Source organism: Sceloporus undulatus, chromosome 4, assembly GCF_019175285.1.
Source record: "Sceloporus undulatus isolate JIND9_A2432 ecotype Alabama chromosome 4, SceUnd_v1.1, whole genome shotgun sequence".
Lineage (NCBI taxonomy): Eukaryota > Metazoa > Chordata > Lepidosauria > Squamata > Phrynosomatidae > Sceloporus > Sceloporus undulatus.
Genome location: NC_056525.1, coordinates 86,396,125 through 86,408,287, shown reverse-complemented (window position 1 = coordinate 86,408,287; position 12,163 = coordinate 86,396,125). Strand labels below are relative to the sequence as shown.

The window sequence follows — 12,163 nt, the reverse complement described above, 5'->3', positions numbered from 1 at the left end:
GGTGGCCCCATCTTAGTGATGGTCGAGGATCAAACGAGGGATATCAGGGTTTTTAGTTTTTAACTGTTGTTTTTATGCATTGACATTGTGTTTTAATAGTTCATACTGTTATACTGTCTTAAGGGGGGGAGGGATAAAGTGTTTTTAATTGTCATATTATATTTTCACTGGTTTAACCCGCCCGGATTGGTTTGCCAGAGGGCGGTATACAAATAAAAAAATATTATTATTTGCATAATTTCATATATAGAATATAATATATATATATATATATATATTATATCAAGCTGTGTATTCTTGAATCCATGGATAAGATACCGTGGATATAGAGGGTCAACTGTAACTTAAGGAACGTTTTAATATATATTAATTGCAATATAACCACTCTATCCAAGTGGGGGTTTAAAAATACTACAGATGCATGTGAGTAGGCCTAGTTATTAACTTCAAACATCAGTATTTTAATAAGATCAAGTGATATATTTATTTAATACATGATTAGATTAGAATAATTTATATTTTCTTGAATAAATTCATTTAATTGAATAACTGCTTATCTATTTTCTTCCTGGTGCTGATGGTGAACCACCTGCTGCGGACCAGGTATCACCACTCAAAATGCAATTTAAAAAAAAAGCAAACTGGCACTGGGTGATTTCTGGGTCATATTTTCACCTCATAGAAATTCCAATGTACTAGTATTTCTGGCGTATAAGACTACTTTTTAACCCAGGAAAATCTTCTCAAAAGTCGAGGGTCTCTTATACGCCGGGTGCCATCTTATAGGGCAGGTGTTGAAACTTCTGAGCTGGAATGGAGACTCTGCGCTCGCCGCATATGATGGGGGGGGACCAAAACGAGCCCCTCACCAACAACCGGCCCGCGCTCCCCACCATATGCGCAATCGTATGAAAGCAGCTACTCTGCTTTGATAGTCCTGGAGACAGGAAGGGCTGGGCAGGCAGGGAGAGCTGACCAATCCAAGCAGGCTTTGTATACAACAAGGTTTCCTGCAAGTACCTGCATGTCATTGAATTAAAATTACCATATTGAAATCAAATCTGATGTTTTTAAAATTTTTATTTGGTGTGCGTTGGAAGAGGGTAGTCTTATACGGTGAGTATATCCCAAACACTATATTTTAACTGGAAATTGGGGGCGTCTTATACTCCCAGTCGTCTTATACGCCGGAAAATACGGGTATTTATAGGACAAAAATGTCCTCCCACGCCTAAACGCATAGGGGGAGAGTAGAATGAGAGTAATCCAAAATAGCCAAACACCCAGATGGATGACAAATAGGGTTTTTCAAACATCATACAGCTATTCCTTTTTCTCCATGGTTTCAAATACATCCCCCAACCCAGGGAGAAATGGGGAAAATCATGGGTGGATGTTCATCTTCTCTTACATTCTGGTAAGGTTTTATACTGTTGTAACGTAATACAAATTGGGATGGAAACTTTAACATGACTTTTATAAAACACCACATTTGCAGAACTAAACTAATCAATGCATTTTAACATTTTAATGACAAATGAAAAAAAACCTCTTTTTTTGGCTAGCTTTCCTATCTCTTGTTCAGAAAATGTTGTATTGTAACTAAATTTTTCTCCAGTGGAATCTTTTTCCTTAAGATGCTGACAAATAACTTACTGCATTCAGCATTAAATGCCAGATTTTTAACTAGCACACTTTTCACCTTATGCCATATATCAGTTTATACACTATAGGTTAACTGCACAGTTTCTCTGGAACTAATTTAAAGTGAATGTTGACTCAATCTCTCTTTTAAAGTACTAAAAAAAGCATCTCGGATCAAGTCAAGCAATTAGGCAGTATCTGACCAGCCCACTGGTCATTTATTGCTTCTTGTAACAAGCAGCAAGTTCCTCTCATTATGTTCCACAACAGTGGACACGATAACTGAATTTAAGAGCAAACCCAGGTGGGTAACAACAAAAAGGAAGACTATTTCATTCGTACAGAAATGAAAGATCTGTGTCCAACAAAGCCAGTGGATTAAACCTTTTTGAATCTTCAGGAACAGTGTTACTAGCTTGCTAGTACCCCCTCTACCACCTGAAAATAGAGGTAGCTTAGAAATGTCATTTGAGAAAACATACTCTGGAAGGATTTTTTTGTTGCTGGATCAATTTGGAGTCAGATTATAATTTAAACTACTGGACAGGATACCACACCAGTTGGTGGAAGCGCAGAATCCAGGAGCAATCAGAGATTTCACTTTCCCACCACAGCCCTATGCATGCCAAGAACCTGTTCAGAGGTTGGGAAACTCCTCTAGAGCTTCAGGCAGCTTCAAGGCTGCAGAAGAAAGAGCTAGGAAAGTAAGTACTGTAAAGGCAGCACTGTCCTGTTAGATGTGGGTTTAGGGGGTCTCTGTGTGAGTGATCTGTTTGCTTACACTGGGTGCTGACAAACATACCAAAAGCAGGGTTTCCAATTTTCTCCTCTAAAGGTAACGATCAAAACAAGAATTCTTCTGCAATTCCATGCTTGGTTAAATTCCAAACTTATACTGCAGTCCCAAAGCTACCATCATAATTCATTACCATCTGTCATTTTGCTATTTCCAAATTCCTTAAAATTATGGGAAGAAAAATCACTGTGCAATTAAAGGCTTGCTAAGACCAATGTACAGAGGATATGCCTTCACTTGAAAGTTCTCCAGCTACAACGTCTACAGGCATCTTTTCTTTTTTCATGTAAGGAAAGTTCACTTTTGTTTTGTCAAGACCATGATGAGTGGCATTTGAGGCTTTCTTGTCTTCAGATGCTTGCAAGAGGTGCTGCCAGGCTCAGTTTGAAAATAAGGCTGGGATCCTGACAGACAAACTTAGGGCAGTTGCAGAGTTCCCTTATTTAAGTGCCTGGGGAGGAAAAAGAATTTTTAAAAATTCAGTTAACTTGCCAAGAAACTCATTATTAATTATTTTTAAAACTGAACCCATCAGCCGTACATAACACTGTTGCCAGGACAACAGGCAAAAACAAGTGCATTGGAAGATTGATGAAAACAAACAATGATGAATGTAATGAAACCACTTTCAAATAAATAGGTAGAGGGTTTATAATTTACTGCTCACTAATTAATTTAACTATATGTAAAGATACTGTGACTTTAAACCTAACTGAGAATTTGTTACCAAGTAAAGTTTCTCTTCAGGATGCAATAAGTCTTTAGGTATTATAGTATTCAGGACAGAACAACTCATTAGTATATTATAGCATCATTGACTTTTGGTACTTATCAATGCAGACAATAATCTCCTTAAGATAAGATCCATTGCCCGTTGGAAATTTTATTCAGTACTCTGGGCCTGATCGAGGGCAAGGATAGCATGAGCTTTCCTCATCCAGTGCTCACCCAGGTTGTCCATGGATCAGCAGGGGACAGGTAGTGTTCACATACCCATCCTCCCCCGCACCGACCAGGACTAGTGTGCCGCGCCTTAACTTTCCGGTGGGTGATCTCATTTGGAAGCTCCCACAGTTGCCCATATGACATGGAAACAGGGCATTGGCTTGTCATTATATATAGACCTATAGTAAGTTTTTACAGGTGCAGAAGAAAAACAAGAGAGGAGTCAGGCACAATTGTTATCTGTCTGCTCTTGTTCTCATTCTGCAGAAAGAGTAAGGTGGGACAAGGTCACCTTCAGTATCGTATTAACTGACTCTGAAACCAGTATTGCTGTGTGCCACAGTAAAGCCTTGCTGACTGAAAGTGTTGTCTGTGTCTTTCTTTAAGCCGAATAAACGATTAACAGCCTAAGTGCTTGTGCTGGTATGTTGTGCTTCCATACTATGCACATGACCTAGGTGGGCAAATGAACGTCTTACAGTTGACATGGCTGCACCCACGTGTCCAGGCCACTCCATTTTGTGCATTCAGATGCAGCGACTGGAAGGGCTTCTCAGATGAATAACCCATCTTTACTCTGGGGTTAAACCAGATCCTCTGGATCCACGTCTGCACAAAAAAAGATCAAGCCTGATCCTGCACGGATCAGCAGGGTTGGCCTGCATCAACCAAACTAGATGACTTGGAGAGGGGGTTGAAAACCCAGCACATCAATGCAACATACTCAGTGTGGATCTAATGATGGTGTTGCAAAAGTGGTATAGCCCATCTGTACAATCATAGTGTGGAGAAAACGGCAGTTTAGTAATGTTGAGAACAGCTAATGGGAGTGAAGCTAGAAAGGGTGGGTGCGTGCTCCCAAGAGCAGGTATAATATAAAGGTGGAGCCATATATTAGGGGGCGTGTCATTGTACCCTGGAGGGAGCCCATGGAGGAGGTTGAGGGAGACTGCTGTAAGGTGCAGTTAGAAGGGGTTAGTTACCAACAAGTTAAGGACTAGGGGAGTCTGGAGTTAAAGTGTACTGTGGATATATATATATCACTAGCAGGGTGGTGGAGATTAGTAAGCCATCTAGAGAACAGAGGAAATAAATTTTGGAAACCAAGGAAGTTCAGTTAGAGTGGCTGTGGTGTGGAACAGATAACAGAAGAGTTAAGAGTTCAGGGGCTAAATAAAGGTTCTGAGAGACTAAGGGGGTACAGACTGGCTTGAAGCACAGCGTGGGGGTCGCGCATGGTGGAGTGGAGTTTGGAACATGCATGCCCCAATGCTGCCCCCATGCTGGCATCATGCTACCCACAACACGGAAGGGTGCCTTTTTGCGGCTCTGAAAGGAGCACCATTTTGCAATATCTTTTAGAGCTGGCAAAGTGCTGGAATGGGGCCCACAGCATGCAGTTGCTGCAGCCCCGATCCAGCACTGAAAGGGGTGGTAGGATACCGTCTTATTGGTGGGCTGTATGTACAACCTCTCATCTATAGGGATGAAGCATACATGCCTTTTGCCTTACGTGGGGGGTCCGGATGGATCCCCCATAAGGCAAGGGGTGGATGTACTGAAACAAGTTACCACCGTACAAGTTTGAACATCTACAAGAAAGATACTGTATTCTTACTTGCTTGTAATAAAATGCATTCCTTTGTTTAACAAGCCGTTGCCTGAAGTGTGCTTTCAGATAAATCACCACACTATCCAAACGTAGTAAAATGCCTGACAAAGGGAAAGACTTTTTATTAATTAGGACACTTCAGATAGTGAGTATGTAGTTAAAAAGTGACAATTGGTGCCAAGTGGTTGGGATTTTTTAAAACCCAGAGTGTTGGCACTGAAGAGAATTCTGTGTGCGAGTCCTTTGTGAGAGATCTGAGTTCAGGGTCTCCACACTAATTGGTGTCCAGTGGCACACAATGTAAAGGGGTTTCAAAGATTTGGCAGTGACATGTTGTCACCTCAACACATAGTTTGATGGCAGCTAATGAAATACTAATAGTATTTTCTACGTAATTGGTGGCAGGTGGTGAGGTAGCTGCCAAGCCGATACACATAGTATTTCAAGCACATACCATAAATTCCATCCATTCACTCTTTAATTCCTGCTTTTGGGACAGTTTATGGCTAGTAGTTTTGTTGTTATTGTTGGTAGCTTCCTTCAAGTCAACCTCATTTATGGCACACTCTATGAATGGATACCTCCAAGCCAGATCCATGTCCTCCTTGATCAGTGTAATCCAGTGGTCTGCCTCCTACTTTTCTAATCAGTCGTGCCTTCTCATGATGTGCCCAAACTACAAAGCCTTAATGTAGTCATCTTGGCTTTTTAGGGAGTGTTCAGGGTTGATTGTTTAGGACCCTTTGTTGTGTCTTTTTAGTCATCCAGAGAGTTAGCTTTTTAACTGTCCATCATCACATCTCAATCAGTTTATTTTTTCCCTATAAGCTTTCTTCCCTGTCCAGCTCTCACCCTATATATGATGGGAAATATGATGGTATGGAGATCCTAACTTTAAGCATTCAGTTGTCTATCTCTGAACTACACAGTTCTTTTCTAGTTCTTTCATAGCTGTCTCTTCCTAGTGCTAGTCTTATGATTTTTCTTGACTACATCTTTCTTTTCTGTTCAATGACTTATCCAAGGTATGCAAAATCTTGAACTATTTCAATTTTTCTATTGCCTCCACTGATTTTATGTAACAACTCTGTGATCATTATTTTGGTTTTTCTTAATATCAACAGTAAGTTCGCCTTAACACTTTCTTCTTTGACTTTCTTTAGTAATTGTTCCAAGTCTTTTATGTTTCTGCTAGTAGTATGGTGTCATATCATATCTTAGATTGTTGATTTCCTTCCTCTGACCTTTGCTCTACCTCTGAGTCAACCTGCTCTGCATATTTTCAGAATACAAGTTGAACAAATAGGTTTAGAATGCAGCCTAGGTAGCAGATGTGCTCTCCCTTTGCCATCTATGTCATCAGAGGGCGGTGAGAGGGAGGCCGCCAGCTCATCAGACTTGCCTAAACTAGAAGAAGAGCCCTCCCTCCAGTCCATCTGCCTTGCGTCCAGGCCTCAAGAAGAGAGAAGAACTGTGGACCTGATCCTCTCCCCACAACCATTCCCTTCTTCTCCTTTTGTGTTTGTTGTCTTTTTAGATTGTAAGCTTGAGGGCAGGGAACCGTCTAATTAAAAATAATTGCAAGCCGCTCTGATAGCCTTTAGGGCTGAAGGGCAGGGTATAAGACCTAATAAAATAAATAAAGCCTTGCCTGACCCCTTCCCCGATTGTGGAACAATTCTTTTTCTTCTCTGTACAGTGCGGCCTTGCTTTGTTTATGGCGAGGATTTATTCCAGACTCCCCGGCATAAAGCAAATTCCATGCATGCTCGAGCCCTTTAAATGAATGAGCCCAAGCACATGACAGCATGGGTGGGGCATTACTCCATTCTCTCCCAATGGGACGTGCCACCCCTTTCTCCCCACACGGCTTTCAACATATGCTGAAAGCCGCGTAAAGCATGCCTGTGTATGACATGGGCGCCGCCTGTATTTTCTGTTCTAATGACGCCTCTTGTCTGAGTTATAGGTTTAATGCAGTCAGGGCAATCAAATGTTGTGGCAAGAACTTTGAGTTTAAAAAATTCTACCTGCTTCCCTTTGGCTGGCTTATTTTATATCATACCTCTATCTATTTTCCAGTACTTTTCAAAAACTATTTGTTGTTTAGTTTTTCAATATTGTCATTAAAAAAGTCACTTAGAGGTATTTCAAGCCATTTTCAATTAGTCAATGTAATCAATAACTAAACAGGTTTTACATTGACACGATGTTTGGTCTCTTCACTCCCTCGACATAAGCACGAAAAGAGTTGACCTTGCATTAATGGTCAAAGATTATTCACGCAAGTAGAAAGTATAAAGATTTTATTTGTATCTTGGAAGAGAACATTGTAATCCTCTTTTAACTAATTAGCATTTTTAACTCTCTGGGCTGTTTTTTACTATTAGTGCCTATCTTCCTTTCTTTCTGGTTTCATTTATCTAAAATAGTGTACACCTCCACCAACAAAAAATAATCCATCAAGATAGCTCAGGTGGACATTTCTACCCTGTGAGGTTTCTGTTTTTCTTTTTTATTCCATCAAGCAGTTGAGGGATCAAGATGCCTGTTAAATACATAACACATTGATTTTTACACCATTAATATAAACGAAGACCACAGGCATGATCACAGGTAGGTCAGCTCTCGCATGGCTATAGCCAATGCCAGTCAAACTGGATACTTACAGCATTTTCACTATGGACAGGTGAGCCCTAACGTGAAAATTTCATCTCATGAAGAGATTGCCTTGCCCCAGTTTTAAGGTATGTTTACTTGGCAATTTACTGCCTAGTATCTCAGACTACTTGTTTCAACTATTTTGCTTTCTGTCATTTTCAGTTACCATGGTCAATCATGGTTTGAACAACATTACTGGTATAAAAGGTTCAATGGGAGGAATGAGGGAATCAGGAACCTGGGCCGGGATGGTTAATCTGGAAAGGCCTGCCGGAAGAGATCCGTCTTGACCGCTTTTTTAAAGCTGTCTAATGATGTTATCTGACGGATCTCATCCGGCAGGTCGTTCCAGAGTTTGGGGGCGACAGCAGAGAACGCCCTCTGGGAGGTCGCCGCAAGCCTAGATTTTAGAGGCTGTAGTAAGTTCCTCCCAGAGGAGGATTTTGCCACTTATATATAAGAGACACCATTTTACTACCCATTGTGTTTAATGGGACTTGAACATGAACAGATTTTGATATCCACAGGGGGTTCTGGAACCAAACCCCAGCAAATACCAAGGGCTCACTGTACTTTGCTAGAGAAACACTTTTTTATTTACTTATTGTCTACGATTTTACAGTATCTTTCTTGCAGTGATTGTAGAGGATACCAGTGGTGTCACTAGGGTTGCTGTCACCTGATGTGTGTGGGAGGGAACTGCCTTGCCCTCATCCCCACCTGGACAGACAGAAGCCCGCACCCAGGCCCTTGGAGTTCCATGTGGTGGCTGCTGTGCATGACCCTGAAGGCTCCCCCAGCAGCTTCTGTTATTTGCGGGGATGCACCATGGCCTCCAGAGGGCCCTTCTAGTATTTTCCTAGTAACCATACCAGTCCCTCAAGGTGTACCACCCAACTGGGTAACACCCCCTCTATGGTGTCACCTGGTATGGTCCCCACCCCCTGCACCTCCTAGTGATGCCACTGAAGTATACAGTGTAAAGTTCCTCACTTGTATCCTCACAGCGCAACAGCCAGGGTTTTATTCCTTTTTAATGCTTGCAATTTGGGCATATCTCTCTACAACTGTAAAATAAATAAGAAGACCTGGGAAGTGTCAAAGTGAAAGTGGAGGAAGAGTTCTTTCAAATTTTAAAATAATAATAATAATAATAATAATAATAATTTGTATCCTGCCTCTCCCTGTATTGGATCGAGGGATATATTCCAGATTTGTGTATGTGTTTGTATGTGTGTGCAAGTTTGTGTGTAGATGGGGATCTTACATAATGTGTATCTGATTCAGAATGATTTTTAAAGGGCATTTTAAAGCTAATATTGCTTTAATATGGTGTAATGGTTTGGGCCTTGAACTAGAACATTGGAAGAGCAGGGTTTGAATCCCAGCTCAGCCAAGGAAACCTACCAGGTGACTTTGGGCAAATCACACTTTCTCAGCCTCAAAGGAATGCAATGGCAACCTCCCTCTGAAGAAACCTGCCAAGAAAACCCTATGATAGATTGACCCCCTAGGGTCACTGTAAGTCAGAAACAACTTGAAGGCATGCAACAGAACAACAAAGTATTGCTATAATAATTTATGTTGCTACAGAACTACTAGATCTGAGTTTAGTTTGGATTATTAAACAAATGACATTCTTATACACTGATGATAGAAAAGTATTTTTAAAGTTGCAGAACACAGTGCATTTTGGGTCCAAACTAGGAATCTGTCAAGGATATTACTCCTATAACATTGTCGCAACACCTTTGTATGATGGAAAAATTGACTTCTTTCTCTTTTCACATGTCTGGAATGCCTCCATCTAAAATATTAGGTAAAATAAATTGAAGACTGTTTCAAATTATTTGCAAACTCTCAAGGAACAAACTGCCAAATAGGTGAAGAGCTTATTTCTAATTAATGCAAACCTACTTTCTGTTTTACATGATACTCAATACAAAATTGATAATCTGCAATTACAACACTTTTACATGCTGCTTTAAGATATAAATTTGAAATGTTGGAAGTGAAAACTCATGATGCCTCCGTATATACTGGGTGTGTTTGCTTGTCACTTTAAATCAGTAATCCTGGCTCATTAAACCGCAGTAGGTATTCATTTTCTCTAGTTTTCCTGTTCACATAAATAGATCAACAAGCAGGCATTGATAGGTTAGTGTTGTAGTCAAACCCTGATTATTGTGCCCAAATATAATAGATTTGCAACAACTTCAAACCCAGAGATTATTGTTGGTTTATATATCCTGGTTTATATGGGTGCAGTACACCATAAGCTTTGATTCATATATAATGCTGGGTTCATAAATACAATTGATGTTTGATTTGTTCGACTACTTCTACATGGGTTAGATGCAAACAGGTTGTGAGTCAAGATGCCTTGTTTTAAATGAAGTGTGAATATGACCAGTACCAAGTAAGACTGCAGTATTTTATTAAACAAAGTGCTGGAAGTTGTAACAGGCCTCTTGTGAAGGACAGGCCTATCTTGTCTTTTGACAGCAAACTACTGCATTTTCTGTATAAATTGCTTCCTGGTTTTGAGTTGGCTGAAAGAAAGCATTCACTGTTGACTGTGGAGAGAGTCAGCTAACAAGCTTGCAAGCTGCAGTTTGTTTACTGACTTCAGCTGAAGAATCCAAACTTGCTGGAAAACAGCAGCACTGTTCTCTTCATATAGAAAAGAAATGTTCAAAGCTGGCTCAGTTTCTGATTTATAGACCTGATTCTGGGCCTCTTGCTTTAGCGCATGTTGTGCCTAAAGCCTTTATAGATCAGCAGAACTCCATTGACAACAGGTAAAAGGCAAACCTTGGTCACTTCCTGTTGCTGCTTCATTTTTTATTTGTAGTGAAAGGATTATGTTGTTGTTTTTGAAAGGTATTTGGGATACTTTCATGTACATGGACAGATAAGGACACCTTGACAGATACATCTCACTCAAACAGATTGTATAGCTTACACTGTAAATCATCTGTGGGGGCAAACTTTATGTTACAACTCTATGTTATCTGATATTTGATTTGATATTTGATATTTTTTAATTTGTTGCCTGCTTATTTTTATCTAATTCTATTTTGTATTATCTATTGTTTTATATGTATTTAGTAGAATGTACGCCATTGGCAGGTTTCATTTTTATCGATTTTATTGTTTGTATGTACAGCACTGTGTAAATCTTAAAAATAACAACAACAACAACAACAAAGGCTGCATCTGCATTGCAGAAAAAAATCCAGTTTGACACCACTTTAGCTGCCATGGTTCAATGCTATGGAATTCTGGGAACTGTAGTTTGTTGTTGGCATCAGAGCTTTGCTTTTTGTATATTAAAAGAACTTAAATTTTAAAATTGCAACAGTTTGGTTTCTATTTTCAAAACAGTGCCAAGTTGTACTGAAAATCCCAAAGTGAGTAATGAAATGTTTTCTGGCACCATGTCAATGAATGCCTTGTTCTTGGCTGGAAACCTACTAAACTTCAGTTGATGTTGTAATATGGAACCAGAAGCTGAGTTGAACAAAGTTGCAGCCATTCAAACACTCAAATCTCAAACCATTTACAGCTTTAAAGGTAATAAGCAGCATCTTATATTTAACCTCATGGGAGCTTTTGGACGGACCCTCCTCCATGTCCTTTCAGTGGAGGAAATACTTCGTGGGAAGACATGGGAGAAGGGACTTTTTTGTGGTGGCCCCCTGGTTGTGGAATTCCTTCCCCGTGGAGGCCCAATTGGCACCGACACTGGAATCATTTGCACATCAAGTTAAAGCCTGACTTTTTATTAATGCCTACAGGCCAAACTGAATTTAGCCAGGCTGCAGATGTTTTATGGTTTTGTTATTCAAGATTATTTGAACAATTTTCAAATAGCCTGTTTTTTAAATTGATAAACTATTTAATGTATTTTTAATCTCTTTGAACATTTGTAATTATTTACTGTTTTAAGTTGATTTTATTGTAAGCTACCATGAGATCTTCAGATAAAGAGTGGGCTATAAATATTTTAAATAAAAAAATGATAAAAATCTGGAAATGTACAGGTAATCCACACAGCCCTTAGTATGAGCAGTGCTAGAGTAATATTGTTTAATTGATCAATTTCCAGTTCCCTACTTAGAATCTCTTAAGAACATGGAAGAACCATGTTGGACCAGATCAAAGATCTGTCTTGTGCAGCATCCTGTTTTACTCAGTAGCCAAGCAAATATTGGACATGTGCATAAGAACACCTTTCCACTCCTATTATTTAGCTACAGGTATATATCTGTGATAGGTTCACCTTATGATCTTCCATAAATTGAAAATGAATTGAAGGCACACAACAACCCACATAGTCTGATACAGGACGTGATAAGAAAACATGACTGGTAGCCACTGATAGTCTCATCTTCCATGAGTTCATAGAAATCATTTCTGAAAGCAGTCCCAGGTTATTGGTCATTGCTACTTCTTGTGATATCAAATTCCAGTGTAAATTAGGAGTGCACCCACACTGTAGA

The 12,163-nt window shown here is 39.8% G+C and overlaps 1 protein-coding gene across 2 annotated transcripts in view; it reads left to right on the top strand.

The window, feature by feature from the left end:
• Positions 1–12,163, top strand: part of OMA1 (OMA1 zinc metallopeptidase) — a 61,553-nt gene that overhangs the window by 31,673 nt on the left and 17,717 nt on the right. The window lies entirely within an intron of this gene.